Below are 17,450 nucleotides of genomic sequence, written 5' to 3'. Positions count from 1 at the left end.
CCAGCATTTTGTGTCTATCTTCATGACCAAGTTGGGACAAAGGGCCTGTTTCCATGCTTCCCATGCCTACCATAGTTTTTGTCGCATTCTCATGCTGGTTTTCTGAGTTGATGTCTGGCTCCAGGATCTGATTAACTCAAATTCCTGTGGAAATTCCCAATGAGAGAGCTGCTTGTCTGGTTATCAAAGAAAAGCCTTCTGTTCTACCCAGCGTTCTGAATGATCTAAAGAAAAGGAAAACATGAAACATTAAATTCTACTGTAGCTGAAGACAAAGCTGACTTTTCATGACGTCAAATCAATTACAATTACAGTAGTTGTTTTCTAAGTCCAAAAATATTGCCATAACAGCTATCTCCATCACGCAACTCTTGATATTGAAGGAAATAAGATGCACGTGGCTTGTGGATCCAATTTGTTTTCCATTCCACAGGTTTCAGCAGCAATACATCTTCCAGTGTGACATAGATTGGAAATAGTACTCTCTATAGCTATATAAAATTAATGACATTTAGGATTATGTACCAGGTACATTTTCTGCCCCCCAATACAAACAGTTCCCAAACTCAAACTATACGTGTCTAAGATCCTAATGCCTATCTGAGGGCTGTCCCTCAACTTTTATTCAAAGTACAAAATCCTGTAGATGCTGGAAATCTGAAATAACAAGGCAGATGCTGCATTATACTCAACATCAGGCAGTGGCTGCATTGAGACAAACAAGACTAACATTTCATCTACATTAAACATTAGTTTTGTTTTCTTCCAGCTTTTTTTTTCAACACATTTTATTATTTCCTACATTGTGATATGACTGAGGCTGTGGCACTATAAGATGCTGGTCAGGCCACATTTGGAGCGCTGTGAACAAATTTGGGCCCCATATCTGAGGAAGCATGTGCTGGCTCTGGAGAGGGTCCAAAGGAGGTTTACAAGAATGATTCCAGGATGAGCGTTTGACAGCACTGGGCCTCTACTCGCTGGAGTTTAGAAGGTTGAGAGGGAACCTCATTGAAACTTCCAGAATAATGAAAGGCATAGATAGAGTGGATGTGGAAAGGATGTTTCAACTGGTGGGAGAGTCTAGGACCAGAGGTCGTTGCCTTAGAATTCAAGGGCACTCTTTTAGAAAGGGGGTGAGGAGGAATTTCTTTAATCAGAAAGTGGTTAATCTGTGGAACTCATTGCCACAGAGGGCTGTGGAGGCCAAGTTGGTGGTTATTTCGAAGGCAGAGATAGACAAATTCTTGATTAGAACGGGTGTCAAGGGTTATGGGGAGAAGGAAGGAAAATGGGATTGGGACGCAGAGATCAGCCATGATTGAATGGTGGAGTAGACTCGATGGGCTGAATAACTTGTGAACTTATGACTGACAACTTTAATGGGGTTATACTTTATTTTTAAGTTGATTCCCAATACACCCTGCCATCTTGACTCTTGACTCCAAAGCCATTTGATTTGACATTTGTCTTTTCTATGGTATTTTATTGAGGATCTTCTGAAAGTTTCTACATAACACGTTCCTTGATTGACCTGTTCCACTCTTTCTAATACTTATAGAAACATAGAAACATAGAAAATAGGTGCAGGAAAAGGCCATTCAGGCCTTCGAGCCAGTACTGCCATTCATTGTGATCATGGCTGATCATCCACAATCAGTAACCCTGCCCAACTTCTCCCCATATCCCTTGATTCCACTAGCCCCCAGAGCTCTATCTAACTCTCTCTTAAATTTATCCAGTGATTTGGCCTCCACTGCCCTCTGTGGCAAAGAATTCCACAAATTCACTACTCTCTGGGTGAAAAAGTTCCTTCTCACCTCAGTTTTAAATGGCCTCCCCTTTATTCTAAGACTGTGGCCCTGGTTCTGGACTGCCCCAACATTGGGAACATTTTGCCTGCATCTAGCTTGTCCAGTCCTTTTATAATTTTATATGTCTCTATAAGATCCCCTCTCATCCTTCTAAACTTCTTTAAAAAAAATCAATGTCCTGGACTTAGCTATAATAATAACAATGACATAAGTAGAATAGATAAACTGCAAGCAGTGGATGTTGTGGACTTAGATTTTTGATAAAGTAAAGTAAGCAGTAAAGTTAGAGCACACAGAATTGGGGACACACACTGATATGGAGTGATAATCGATTAATGGACAGAAAGCAAAGAATCAATCTTAAACCGGCATCTGCAGTTCCTTCCTACACAATCAATATTTCTCTGGTTGCCAGGCTGTGATGAGTAGGATCAATGCTTCAACCTCAGCTATTCACTATCTGCAACAATGATTCGGTGATCATTGGACCAAATGTTATACTTTGCAGTTTACCGATGAGACAAAACCAGGTGGGATTTCGAGTAAGGAGGAGGATGTAAAGCAAGTTCAAGGATATATACATGAGCTCGGTAAATGGGAAAATATAATAAAACATAGTTTAAACAAGCTATTTATAGAGAAACTGAGTATTTTAAATGGTGAGAGTCATATAGTTATATAGGGTGAAACCAGGCCCTTCAGCCCAACTGAAAACCCGAAACGTCACTCATTCTTTCTCTCCAGAGATGCTGCTTGTTCCGCTGAGTTACTCCAGCACTTTGTGATCTACCTTCAGCCCAACTTATCCATACTGGCCAACATGTCCCATCCATGCTAGTTCCACCTGCCTATGTTTGGCCCATATCGCTCTAAACCTATCCTCTCCATGTACCCGTCTAAATGCTTCTTAAACATTGCGGCAGTACCTGCTTCAATTACCTCCTCCGGCAGCTTGTTCCATGCACACACCAGCCTTTGTGTGAAAACGTTATTCCACAGGTTCCTATTAAATCTTTCCCACCTCACCTTAAACCTATGCCCTCTGGGTCTCAATTCCCCTAATCTGGGCAAGTGACTCTCTATGTCCACTTGATCTATTCTTCTCATGATTTTATACACCTCTATAAGATCACCCCTCATCCTCCTGCAGTTCCAGGAATAGAGTCCCAGCATACTCAACCTCTCCCTATAGCTCATGCCCTCGAGTCCTAGTAACATCCTCGTAAATCTTCTCTGCACCCTTTCTGGCTTGATAACATCTTTCCTATAACATGGTGCCCAAAACTGAACACAATACTCCAAATGCGGCCTCACCACAAGAGATTGAGCAATACATATTTTGAAAGAGTCCTAGATGTCTTTGCACATGAGTTAATGAAAGCAGATGCAGGAAGTGATTTTGAAGCAAGTGAAATAATAATGGCCAATATTATGAAATAAATGAAATGTCAAAGTAAAGATGTCTTACTGTGATCACACAGGACCTCGGCAAGACCGCACCTGGAGTATTGGGTACAGTTTTGTTCTCTTTACTTCAAAATAAGAGATGGTTCTCCCTCAATTAGAGAATAGTTAATAGTTAATAGAGAATAGTTACTGAATGAGTCTTTGATAAAATGAAGGATTTCTTTAATTTAACTTTTTGCTTAACAAGCTTTCCTTTCCAACAATATATGGCATGGGTAACACATTTAAAGGCATTCCTTCAAACACATTCATAAAAATAAATAACATTTAAGTCTATAGACACAGAATTCTGAGTAACTCAGTGGGTCAGGCAGCATCTCTGGAAAAAAGGAAAAGGTGACGTTTCGGGTCGAGACTCTTCTTTATTGACATTTGAACATAGTGTTTAACATTTAAGTCTTTTTGAGAAGGCCAATGAGAAGATGTCTTTTAAATAAACAAGCTAATGAGCTTGTCTGGTCTTCCGCCCCAGCAACAGTGGCCTTTCCATAAATGTATGTCTTAGCTTGCTGTCGATTATCACAGCCTGAGAGGGTGGGGTTAAACACTACCATTTACAGGGAAGAGATTGAACTTCGATGACTGCCTTCCTACCCATACAGAACTTGTTGATTTCATCAACTTCACCAGTAAATTCCACCCTGCCCTTAAATTCACTTTTCACACCATCAGCAGGAACTGGTTGCCGGTGGCTGGCACTGAAACAGCAGGCACCAGGGTTTCCAGCACGACAAATGGCTGTGGTATTCATGGTTTACAAGATTCACAGCACAACGTAAAGGTTAGAGGTTTCCTGATCCTCCAACGTTGCAATATTCTTTAAAGATAGACACAAACTGCTGGAGTAACTCAGCGGGTCAGGCAGCATCTCTGGACGAAAGGAATAGGTAACGTTTCAGGTCGAGACCTTTCTTCAGACTGGGAGTCAGAAGAGAGGGAAACTGGAGGTATGAAAAGGTTCAGAATAAATCGCGGCCGGCACCGAGGAAAGGTGGGGCCCAAAATGGCCCATTGTTGGCTGTGGAAAAGGGATATATGGATGCACAGTGGAACTATCAAAACAGCTAGGGTGGGAGAGGGGTGGAGAGAGAGGGAAGGGAAGAGTTACTTGAAATTAGTGAAATTACTCTTTACTCACTCCATACCTGCATTTGCTGAAGGGCGAGTTCAGCAAAGATGCATCAGAATGGATCCATGATTGGTTGATTTGCCATATGAGGAGGCCAGGCATTTATTCTTTTAAGTTTGACAGGAGAGCAATGCCATCAAACTGCACAAAATTCCTAGTGGGCTGGACAGGGTGGATGAAGGAAGAATGTGTCCCCTGTGTTGCAGTCCGAGAAAAAGAGGTAGTACATTTAGGCTTGAGATGCGGGAAATGACTTCAGGCAAGTGACGGTCAAACTTCGGAGAGCTGTGGAGGTTTAGTCAAAACAGAGTTCAAAGGTCAGTTTATTGTCACATGTACCAATTAAGGTACAGTGAAACTCGAGTTTCTTGTATTCCTGGTCATTGAAGGGGGTGAAGGATTGTGGGGATAGTGTGGGATAATGTCATTGAGGTGGAAGATGAGCTATGACCTTCACATGAATAGCAACACAGCCTGAAAGGGCCAAATCGCCTATTCTTGCTCGTATTTCTTATATTATTTATGCTCTGAGACGGTACAAGCCTTTGCTGATAGATTATATTGAACTCATTGTAATTATGTGAGACTTGATGTATTTGCCCTGTAATCCTGCACCGAAGATGGATAAAAATGATGGGCTGGTACATTTAGATTGCAGTTCCTAACAGCACGATAAGCATTAATAATACAACCTCGCTGCTCTCTGGCCCAGAAAAAGAAACTCGTTTTACCACCATGAAATAAATTGGTATTAGAGATTTTAAGAGATTTTAAGAAACAACCAAGTTGCTTAAAGATACAGTGCAGAACCAGGCCCTTTGGCCCACCGAAACCGCACCGACCAGCAATCCCCGTACACTAGCACTATCCTGCACACTTAGGACAATCTATAATCTTTACCAAAGCCAATTAACCTACAAACCTATAAGTCTTTGGAGTGTGGGAGGAAACTGGAGCAACCGGGGAAAACCCACATGGTCACAGGGAGAATGTACAAACTCCATACAGACTGCACCCATAGTCAGGATCGAACCTGGGTCTCTGGCGCGGTAAGGCAGCAACACTACTACTGCGCCACCACGCCGCCCCAAAACTCTTCAACCTTTTCTTTTAGTTTTATCTATCTCCCTTAATCCCATGATTATTTCCTGCTTTATAATCTCTGGTGTGGACTCTCATTGAGGATTGACCACTTGGTGAACTGCAAATCCTCATCATGGCTGGAATAGATGGCAAACCTCCACTCTAACACTGGTCAAACTCCCCGCTGGACAATTGTAACAAAATGAACAGCAAACACGCCTGTTCACTGCAAAAGCTGAGCCAATGCTTGATTAGACATAACCTTCCTTTTCTAATCTAGAATAGGTTTCATTATATGATTAATAATTAACTACTAGCTGCATTTTCCTTTTGCATATATTTTATTTTAATTACAACCACTCACATTAAACTGATAGATATGCAGTTCTTTCTCCCTGATAAGGTTTGGTTTAGTTGAGTTTATTATTGTCACGTGCACCAAGGTGCAGTGAAAAGCTTATAACTACTACATTAAATATTTCTCTGTCAATAACTTTGTGTACTGGTACAGATGTCTCTTTCATCTTTTTCTCAATTGCTATTCATCTGAATTTGAGTTTTTTTCCTTCATGTGGTTGGTTAATCTCTGCCACTTCTCTCTCATCTAATTTCTTTCAACACGTGAATCTCTAAAGCTAGCTTACTCTTAGAGTCTTACAGCACAGAAACAAATCCTTCGGCCCAGCTTGCCCATACTGACCAAAATGCCTCTTCGACACTAGACCCATCTGCCCACATTTGGCCCATATCCCTCTAAACCTTTCCCATCCATGAACCTGTCCAAAAGACTTTTAAATGTTTTATAATTTCTGCCTCAACTACCTCCTCCTCATGCCTTATACCTGTGTGAAAAAGTTGCCCCTCAAATTCTTATTTAATCCTTCCCCTCTCACTGTAAACCTATGTTCGCTGGTTCTTGAATCCCCTACTCTGAATAAAAGACTCTGTGCATCTACCCTATCCATTCCCTTTATCATCTTATACACCTCTGTAAGATCACCTTCAACCTCTGGCGCTCCAAGGAAAACTGTCTTAACCTGCCCAACCTCTCCCTATAGCTCAGGCCTTCAAGGCCGGGTAACATCCTCATCAATCTTCTCTGCACTCTTTCCAGCTTAGCAACATCTTTCCTAGAGCAGGGTGATCAAAACTGAACACAATACTCTAATTGTGGCCTCATCAGCACATTGTACAGATGTAACAGAACATCCCAACGGCTACACTCAAATCCTGACTGATGAAGGGCAATATGCCAAAAGCCTTCTTGATTTCCTTATTTACCTGTGACGCCACCATCAAGGAACTATGTACCTGCACTCTGGATCCCTCTGCTCTACAACACTACCCAGAGCCCTACTATTTACTGTGAAGTTCCTGCCCTGGTTAGACTTCCTGAAATGCAGCACCTCACATTTATCTGCATTAAACTCCATTAACCATTCCTCAGCCCGCCTGCCCAACCGATCAAGACCCTGCTGCAATTTTCGATCTTCACTATCTACAGTACCTCCCACTTTAGGGTCATCTGTAAACTTACTAATCAGGCCTTCTATGTTTTCAACCAAATCATTGATATAGATAACAAACCGCAATGGGCCCAGCACCGAACACTGAGCAGCACCACTAGTCGGAGGCCTCCAGTTCAAAAAAGCAACCTTCTAATATCTCTGCTTCATTCCATGAAGCCAATTTTCTATCAAGTCCACAGGCTCTCCTTGGGCCTGTGTGATCTAATCTGCTAGAGCAGCCAACCATGCTGAATGTTGTTGAATGCCTTGCTGAAATCCATATGTACAACGTCCACAGCTCTGCCCTCATCAACCATTTTGGTTCCACCTTCAAAAAACGCAATCAGATTCGTGAGACACGATCTCTCACGTACAAAACTGTGCTGACTATCCTTAATCAGCTCTTGAATATCTAAGTGAAGATATTCAAGATATCTACATGTATATCTTATCTCTCAGAATACACTTTAGTAACTTTCTGATCACAATGTTAGACTCACTGGCTAATAGTTCCCCGGCTTTTCCTTGCAGCCCTTCCTGAATAGAGGCACAACATTTGCCACCCTCCCGTCTTACGGCAGGCACTTCACTCATATTTAATGATGACTCATAAATCTCAGTCGGGGCACCTGCAATTTCTTCTCTAACATTCCACAGTGTTCTCAGATATATCTGATCAGGCCCAGGAGATTTGTCTACCTTCATAAGCGTTAGGATGTTCAGCACCTGTTCGGCCATAATACTGACTGCCCTCAAGACACTTCCATTAACGGACACTTCCACTTCCAAGTTCCCTGGTCCTCAAATCTATCTCCATGGGAAAAAAACAGGAGAAATACTCAATTGAGGACCTTGCCCATCTCCTGCTGGTCCACACAGCGATGACCAATTAGTTCAGAATTCATGGTTGATCCAGAAGATTAAGATGCAGAGGATTAATAGTGACTTGGTCGTATGGATTCAGAACTGGCTTACTGATAGAAGACAGAGTGTTGTCGTGGAAGGATAATATTCAGGCTAGAGATCTGTGACCTGCCTTCTGGCTGCATTTCTCACCCACCATCCTCATCTTTGGACACCCTGTGCATAGGGGAGAGGGTAGGGCTGAAGATGTCCTGGTTGGGTTGCTCCTAGGCCTGGCTAAGCTGGCCATACGCGAGTCACGGTGCCAGGCGGAAGAGGGCTCTGCCCGAGCGAGCTGCTTGCCCCTTTTCCGAGGTTACATCCATGCCCGGGTGGTGTTAGAAAGGGACTACGTGCTGTCCACGGGCACCCTGGATGATTTCCGGGTCCTCTGGGCACCACGGGGGGGTTGAATGCATCCTTGACAAGGAGTGTAAGGCAGTTGTATATTAGTTTTATTGTTTGTCTTGTATTATGGTGATGGGTTCTGTTTTGGTTTTATTGTATTGTATATATTATTTTAATAATTGAATACATATTTTTGAAAATAAAGAGATCTGTGATCAATCCGACTGGAATTTCCTTTCTGCTGATAGAAACTGCTGGTAACTTTAATAGTATAATTTGTTACATTCATTTTTTTGTTTTCTTTAGTTTGCCTACATTATATCCCTTTTGTCAGCTTCTGATTATTTTGCTTTTTCCTTTACTTGTCGATACAATATAATGCTTCATATTTTAATTATTCATGAGATCACATTCTAATCTTGGTTCCCTTTATTATTTTAATGTTTTCGATTTCTCCCGATTTCAAAGTTGATCTTAATCGATCACCCTTTTAAAATATTTCCACTGTTCTATTTTTGTGCGACAATATTTCTCTTCATCTTACTCACATTTCTCTTATCTGTTCCAATCTATTTCCCATTGCAAACTCTTTTCTTGTTCAGCATTTCTCCATTATGTTATATGGGATAATGCACAGTAGAGGGAAAATAATTTAGTTACCAAGTGCACTTGTAAATATTAGTGGCAATTGCACATACTCAGCACATTCAGATCCATTAACCTTAATGGATCCATTTGTGGGGAATCCATTTCTCCCCGCATGCTCCAACTGTTATCTCCATGATTCTGGCTGACAATATGCAATATACAACCTTCTTTTTCTGAGCCTACATCAATCCTGCTTCTATTTGCATCATTTATTGTTATCCTTGTTCAGGCAAAACCCTTCGCCTGCTATCATTCCTAGCTGTCCCTGCAAGCCCATTTTTACCTTTGTTGGATTGCAGAGGGCCTCACAACCTAAGAGTCCAGTGACTACAGAGTGGTGGCCAGTAAAATGCAAAGACTCCACCTTCAGAATGACCCTGATGGGTTTTCCTTGCAAGGCAAGCTTCATCAAAGCTGCCAATATTTTAACAGCTTTTATGTACATCTGATGTTCGGAGACATCTAACAACGATTAAAAATAACCATAAATATCTCGTTAAAGAAGTCTAAATTAAGCAGGTTGCAGCTTGTGTTTTTGAAGAGAATTTCCAGTGTTCAGCGACACACTGGCAAATGAGTCACAGTTATGTGGAGCCACATAGAATCTGGACTGGGGCATAGTCTTGTTGGAAAAAAAAGACACAAAGTGCTGGAGTAACTCAGCGGGTCAGGCAGCATCTCTGCAGAACATTGATTGAGCATTTGTATGAGTGTTTTCATCAGCAGACTTGCAGTGGTACATAATGGCAGCTCCTCGCAAGAGTAATTAGGTATGAACATTAAATGGTGGGCCTTCTCAGCAATACCCGTATTGAAAAAAAAATGTTTTCATCTCTCTAAAGGGGAGGCGAAGATTTCTTGAGTGTGTGCATCCTCCTACTGAAGCTGCAGTTCTGCTTGTTCTGATGTATGTTCTGATGGTGGCCCTTACCTTCCCTCTCTCTCCATTCCTTCCCCGTCCTGGTTCTCTGACTAGTTCCACTGTCCTCCTGATTAAATATTACTGAATGTACACTTCGTTGTCACCTTCCCAATAGCTAACAATGTACCATTTTGCATTTCCTTGATCAGTGTCCACTTTGATCTGTGTTTTCACATCTTATCCTTTCGTATCTTTATTTCACCCTCTTCCCTGACTCTCAGTCTGAGGAGGGGTCTCAAGCCGAAACGTCATCCATTCCTTTTCTCCCGAGGTGTTGCCTGGCCTGGTGAGGCTGCATTTGGAGTACTGTATTCAATTTTGGTAAAATGAAACTATAACCAAAGGTCATAGGACGGATATTGGTGGGCTAGAACGAGGGCGGAGAAGATTTATGTGCGTGTTCCCAGGACTTGACGGACAGAGCTGTAGGGCAGGCTAGCAATTGGGGTGATCTTATAGAGGTATATATAGCATCATGAAGGGAATAGAGAGGGTGAATGCACAATCATTTACCCAGAGTAGGGGAATCATGAACCAGAGTATATTGGTTTATGGTGAGAGGCGATAGATTTAATAGGAACCCGAGAGGCAACTTTTTCATACAAAGGGTGGTGGTTTTATGAAGCAAGCTACTAGAGGAGGTAGTTGAGGCAAGTGCTATTACAGACATTTGGACAGGTACATGGATGGGAAAGGTTTAGGGTGATATGGGCCCAATGTGGGCAGATGGGACTAGTGTAGATGGGACGTTTTGATTGGCATGAACAAGTTTGGCCAAAAGTTTCCATGCTGAATGACACTGTGACTATAAAAAAAATCTAATGAGAAAATTGGAAAAGTATGGAAAAATTGTTGAGTGTAGGATAGGGACATATTGTAAAAATGAAAATAAATCTGGCCTTAGTGATTGCAAGGATATGAGTTTGAAACTCAATGTAGAATCAAATAGGACATCTTGGTTTGGAAACATTTGATTCACTTTTAGACAACTGCCCTATTGGAAATTGATGAATTTGAAGGCCAGAAGAAAGAGTTTATGTTGCAGATTGAAGATGGTAGCTTTGGACTTCTCAGCGCTTAGCTGGATGAGTTTACAGTTCTTCCAGTCCTTTGGCCTGGACAAACCTATCGCCATTCTAGTGATGGCAGACTGAATTCAATTGAATTGAACTGAAAGATACAGCAACGAAACAGACCCACAGAGTCCACACCGAATATCGATCACTTGTTTACACTAGATCTAACTCACCGCACTTTTGCACCCACTCTCTACACACTAGAGGGAATTCAACAGAGGCCAATTCACCTACAAACCTACATGTCTTTGGCATGTGGGAAGAAATGGGAACACCCAGTGGAAACCCAATGGGAAACCATACAAACACACAGACAGCACCCAAGATCAGGTTTGAATCTGGGTCTCTGGTGCTGTGAGGCAGCAGCTCTCTACCAGCTGCTAGGAGCAGTTGAGGCAGAGTTGGACGCCATCAGCATACAAGTGGAAACTGACACTGCGTGTTTGGATGATGTTAGTAAGGGGCATCATGTGGATGAGAAGTGAGATCGTTGAGAAAAGGTGTTGGCCTTGATGTTCTGGGCCTGGTTGGAGAAGACATTCCAGCTGCTCTTCCAGCAACAATTGGTGACAAACCAATTAAAACATTCATCCAACATCTTAACTAATGGCTATAAACATACCCAAATAGTGGACTTGGAATAATTGGAAATGAAGGTGCTTGCTTACAGAGAAATGTTGGGATAAGAAATTAGTAACGATACGTGAATTTAAAAATATATCATTTGCCATTTGAAAAGTACAGATTGGATTTTTTATTTGTTCAATTTAATTGCAAATTTCAATATGATGAATAATCTTTCCATTTATTGCATTAGGTTCACTGGTCATGGCTCATTTTTCACTACAAGGAGTATCCCAAACTTTATCCCATTGTGTTCCATGTATTTTGTATTATTCATTATGTTTCCTATCATATATTACTCACAGATGTGCACCATATTGCAGATATTTTCAGGCATGTCAAAGCACTGCTTCAATTCATGACTTTTTCAACACAAAATATTTCTAAAATAGTTGGATTCAATTTTGTTTGTAATGAAAAATTGTTGAGGCACAGATCTAAATTGTTGAGGCACAGATCACAGCCTTAACCAACCTGTTCTCCCGGTGGCTGAGCACCAACTCCCACTCCCACTCCCAGTCTGACCTTTCTGTCATGGGCCTCTACCAGTGTCATAGTGAGGCCCACCGCAAATTAGAGGAACAGCACCTCATATTTCACTTGGGCAGCTTACAGCCCAACGGTATGAACATTAACTTCTCTAACTTTAGATAGTTCCTCTGTCCCTCTCTTCCCCTCCCCCTTCCCAGTTTTCCCACTATCTTCCTGTATCCACCTATATCCTTTCTTTGTCCCGCCCCCCCTGACATCAGTCTGAAGAAGGGTGTCGACCCGAAACGTCACCCATTCCTTCTCTCCAAAGATGTTGCCTGACCCGCTGAGTTACTCCAGCATTTTGTGTTACCTTCGATCTAAATGAGATGTCTTTTGCAAGGGAAGTTGAATGACAGATGTTGGTGATCTGACATTTCAAAATATACTGGAAAGGATTTTCAAATATGACGTTGGATTTGTTTGTTGTAAAAATAGTCTTGCTTGCAGAAAAAATAATACTGCATGTGAACTCATTGCTATCAAACCAATGCTTGCACTGAAAGATTAAGAACTACTGCCAGTTTCAACTCTTTGGGGACACTATCCATCTTCTCAGCATGGGCTGCTAATTATTCCAAGAAATTTATGGGAACTAGATGGAAGGTCAGTATCCATTTGTTCATAATTAATTGCCCTTGAGAAAATGATGATGAAGCATCTCCTTGAATCCTTGCTATCGCATTATTGAAGGCGCTCCTGTAGTGCTGTTGGACATGGAGTTCCAGGATTTAGACCCAGGCAAGTTGGGGGTATTTCATTATGCTCTTGACTTGTGAATTATAAATGGTAGAAAGGTCTTGGGGTGTCAGGAGATGAGCTACTTGTTCATGGGGGCAGAGTGGTGCAGCTGGTAGAGATGTAGCCTCACAGCTCTGGCGACATGAATTCCACCCTGATCTTGGAAGCTGACTGTGGAATGAGAACCTTCCCCTCTGGCCATTTTATTTACTTCAAGTGCTCTGATTTCTTCCCACATGCCAAAGATATGTGAATTGTTGGGTTATTTGGCCAGAATAAATTAAATGTAATGTGCAAATGAGTGCTAGAAACTTGGGGTGAGGTGGGGGTGGGAGGGGGGTGAGAGGGGGCAGAGGTGGGTGGGTAGTGGATGGAGATATGGGGAGAGTAAAATGTGATTCATATCAATGAATGCTTGATTGTTGACAGCGTCTTGCTGGGTGGAAGGGCTTGTTTTAATATATATGATTCCTTGATGTCCCTTAAGCATTCACGTAGCTGCGTTATTTGTGTGTTGGGTCATTGGTGATGTTGATGTTGGATGACTTGGTGAGGTGAATGGCTTCCTGAAGTTGGTAGACTCTCTATTCTCTCTATTCTCTTGCCTGGCAATTTCTGGCATGGATATTACATGTCACTTCTCAGCCCATTCCTGATTGTTGTCATAATCTTGTTGCATGCAGGTAAGGACAACATATTTTGCTGAAGAGTAGTGAATGAAATTAAACATTGTGCAATCATTAGTGAACACCCTCGCTGCTTACCTTACGATAGAAGGAAGCCATGAATGAATGAAGGTCCCTGGAACCCTTGGATCTCCTGCAGTGATGACCTGGGGCAGCCATGGTTGACATCCAACAGTCACAATCACCGTACTTTTGGATTGTATGATCCAGCCATTAGAGTGCTTTCTCCTTCGATGCTCGTTGAGTTCAGGTTAACAAAAGCATTCTGATGCCACACATGATCCAATGTTGCCATGATATCAGTGGCAATCACCTTCTCACCTCTGCAATTCAGCTTTTTTGGTCCATGTTTGGCAATAGCTTCCATCACTTTAAAGATGAGCGAGAGTAGACTGATTAAGCAGTAACTAGTTGGATTTGACCTATCCTGCTTTTTGAAAGCAGAACATATATGGAAAATGCTTACATTCGTTAGGTTGATGCCACTACAGTGACTGTGCAGGAGAAGCTGGCTGGAAATGCAGGTAGTTCTAGAGTGTAGGCCTTCAATACTACAGTTGGTATGTTGGTGACCTTATTACCTTTGCTGTATCCAGTGTTGTTAACCATTTCTTGATGTCACAAGAAATGAATCAAGATACCAAATAACTCCATCTATTTACTCTCCTGATATCTTAGGATAAATCCTGATATCTTAGGAGTTATGGTTTGGTATTTTATTATTGTCACATGTGGGACTCATGTTGTCGACCTCCCCGTGGTGAGCCCTGTCAACTGATCCCAGATCGGAACACAGCTACCAGCCTTGGAGGGCACCTACAACACACGATGCCTCAGAAAAGCCACCAGCATCCACAAAGACTCCTCACACCCCTGCAACAGTCTGTTCGAACTTCTACCATCGGGCAGATGCTGCAAGGCCTTCTACGCCCGCACCTCCAGACTCAGGAACAGCTTCATCCCCAGGGCCATAGCTGTTATGAACCGGTCCTGCTGAGCCAGATGGTCACATCGCATAGCGAACCGGCACAGACCTACTTGAACTTTATTCTGTTTTAAAACTGTTTCTAATTTTGTTTCACTCGGTTGTCTAAATTTATACTGATTAGCTAATTAATTTATTGCATCGTATGGGAGGCGCATTCCCAATCTCGTTGTACCCCTGTACAATGACAATAAAGATATATTGTATTGTATTGTCAGGCGAATGACAACAGATACAGCAGAAGCAGAAGCAGCTTCATAACTTCTGCTGCCTCAAACGCAAGAAGAAGAAGATTGTCACATGCACTGAGGCGCAAGGAGAAACATTGCTTTGCATGATATCCTGGCAAATCATACCATAATTAAATATGATCAAACCATTCTTTATTGCCCAGCAGAAAACTCAGAGCAGCTCACCTTTTCAGTTCATGCCAATTTGCAATTACACACATAGCAAAAGGAAAACCTAAAGTGGTTTAAATGGGGGGGGGGGGGTTAACAAATAAGATAAATTATAACTAATTAAGAGAAGAATGGAAGGATAAAAAGAACAAATTAGCAAAGCAGCAAAGCACTAATAATGCTCAACAATATGATCCAAAGTTTAGTTGTGATAAAAAATAATTAAGTAGACCCAAGGAATTGCAGATACTGGAATCTTGAGCAAAAGACACGAAGTGTTGGAGTAACTGAGCACATCTGGCAGCATCTCTGGAGAACATGAAAAAGCGATGATTTGGGTCGAGACCATTCAGTCTGATTGTAGTAGGGGGGGGAGAGAGCTGGAAGAGGGGTGGGGGTGGGACACATCTAGGCAAGTGACAGGTGGATTAATTGATAGATGAGATGAAAAGGAGACAAAAGACTGTGAGATAAGGAAAGAAAGATGTGAATTGCAAGGCCACAGGAAGGGATCTTGGTGAAGGAGATGGGATAAGGGGCAGGATAGTGGGAGAAATGGGTGCACATCCAGGTGGGGCACAGGGAAAAGAGGGGAGAAAAAAGAGGGGTGTGGGGATGATGGTTAGCTACCTAAAATTGGAGAATTCGATGTTCATACCACTGGGTTCTAAGATACCAAACTAGAATATTCCATGTTCCCATGAGATGCTAACCATGTTCTATCCATATTCTTCAGAGGTGTTGCCTGAAACGCTGAATTAATTCGGCACCTTGTAATTTTTGTAAAACATAATTAAACTGATAAAGCTTTTGAAGTCAGTATATTTCAAGGCAATAAAGATATCGGTCAGACATGGTGCAGAAAATAAATTGCAGATTATTGAACTAAGGTTTGGGAGAAACTAAGAAATGGCAATTGTAATATGATTAGATTTTAAGTAAATTTTAAAGGGTAGGCAAAACTTGATTTTGGAAAATCTTAGTGTAGAAATTGTCTAATAATTTTAGGGCACTTGAAACCATAATAATTCCCAGCCCATTACATCTGATTAGCAAGATGTGTGTATGGGTGTATGGTCTCAGGCCTCATTTCAATATTGCATAAGCAGATTGTGGGTGAGGAGAGTCTATGATTGAACTAGCCTTATTGCAAACACTGACCAAAGGCTGCTGTGGTGATTTGGGAATGGCTGAGAGGATCAGGTTTTGTTCAGGGCACATTCTCAGGGTGAGGGCAACAAAGTCATTGTTAGCCTAAGGCATGTGAACCATCAACTAAAACATTATCTCCTTTGGGTTGGCTCTTGATGCTGAGAATATCGTTTCCTTCACTTTGTGTAGAAACCGAAGTGGTACAAATCGAAGGTATCACAAAATGCTGGAGTAACTCAGCAGGTCAGGCAGCATCTAGGAGAGAGGGAATGGGTGGCATTTCTGGTCGAGACCCTGAAACATCACCCATTCCCTCTCTCCTAGATGCTGCCAGACCTGCTGAGTTACTCCAACATTTTGTGATACCTTCATTATTCACTTTATTCCAGTTGATGCTATGTAAAAGCATATGGTTGAACGGCACATCACCAGAGACTAAACCTTCTCCTGGCATTAGATAGAGCTCTTAAGGATAGCGGAGTCAGGGGGTATGGGGAGAAGGCAGGAACGGGGTACTGATTGAGAATGATCAGCCATGATCACATTGAATGGCGGTGCTGGCTCGAAGGGCTGAATGGCCTCCTCCTGCACCTATTGTCTATTGTCTATTGTAAATGAGTATGCCATTTCTTCTCATTAATACAAACCCCAGGATTGATTCAGTTGGTGTAGAGCAATCATAATCATGACTCCACTGTTCCTGGGGAGAAGACACATCGTCACTTATATCAAAGCCCAGCAAGTAGTTTTAGATTTTGTTTTCTCACTATGCACTGTTAGACATTATTCAAGGAAGAGAGGAGGGGCTTGAAATCTTCTGGTTTGAAGATTTATGAATTAGGAAAAGGAATTACTTTGCCAGAGAAAAACACATTTCCACATCCACATCCTCTGATTGAATAGAGCCAAATGTTCTGTGAAAGTTGAACTTAATGAATATGAAGATAGACACAAAAAGCTGGAGTAACTCAGTGGGTCAGGCAGCATCCCTGAGAGAAAGAATGGGTAACATTTCAGGTCTAGACCCTTCTTAGGGGCACAGTTTTAATATTTTGGATGAATGACACCAGAATAATGAAACTATTTGTTCAGAAAGAGGGCAGTTATGACTTAGGATTCACTGGCTGTTGTTTTATGGAAGCAAATGGAATAGGCGATTGAGAGGAAATAATTGGCAATGGGCAGTGGAAAGAATGGGCAGATGGTCCAGACAAGTAGCCACCATATACTTGATGGGCTGAATGACATCTTTCTCTACTGGAACTATTCTATGATTCCCTGATTTCATGAAGTGTTTCGATAGGTCCTGTTGTCATGTGGTGTGCTATGCAAATGCAAATAATGTTGTTTATGGAATGATTAGCATATTTAAGGACCGATGAGAAGCGATCATTTTGTTCCGCCTTCCTGTATCAGAAAAGGTGCATGTCAA

This window comes from Rhinoraja longicauda, chromosome 2 (assembly GCF_053455715.1).
Source record: "Rhinoraja longicauda isolate Sanriku21f chromosome 2, sRhiLon1.1, whole genome shotgun sequence".
Classification (NCBI taxonomy): domain Eukaryota; kingdom Metazoa; phylum Chordata; class Chondrichthyes; order Rajiformes; family Arhynchobatidae; genus Rhinoraja; species Rhinoraja longicauda.
Note: the sequence above shows the minus strand (reverse complement) of the source record.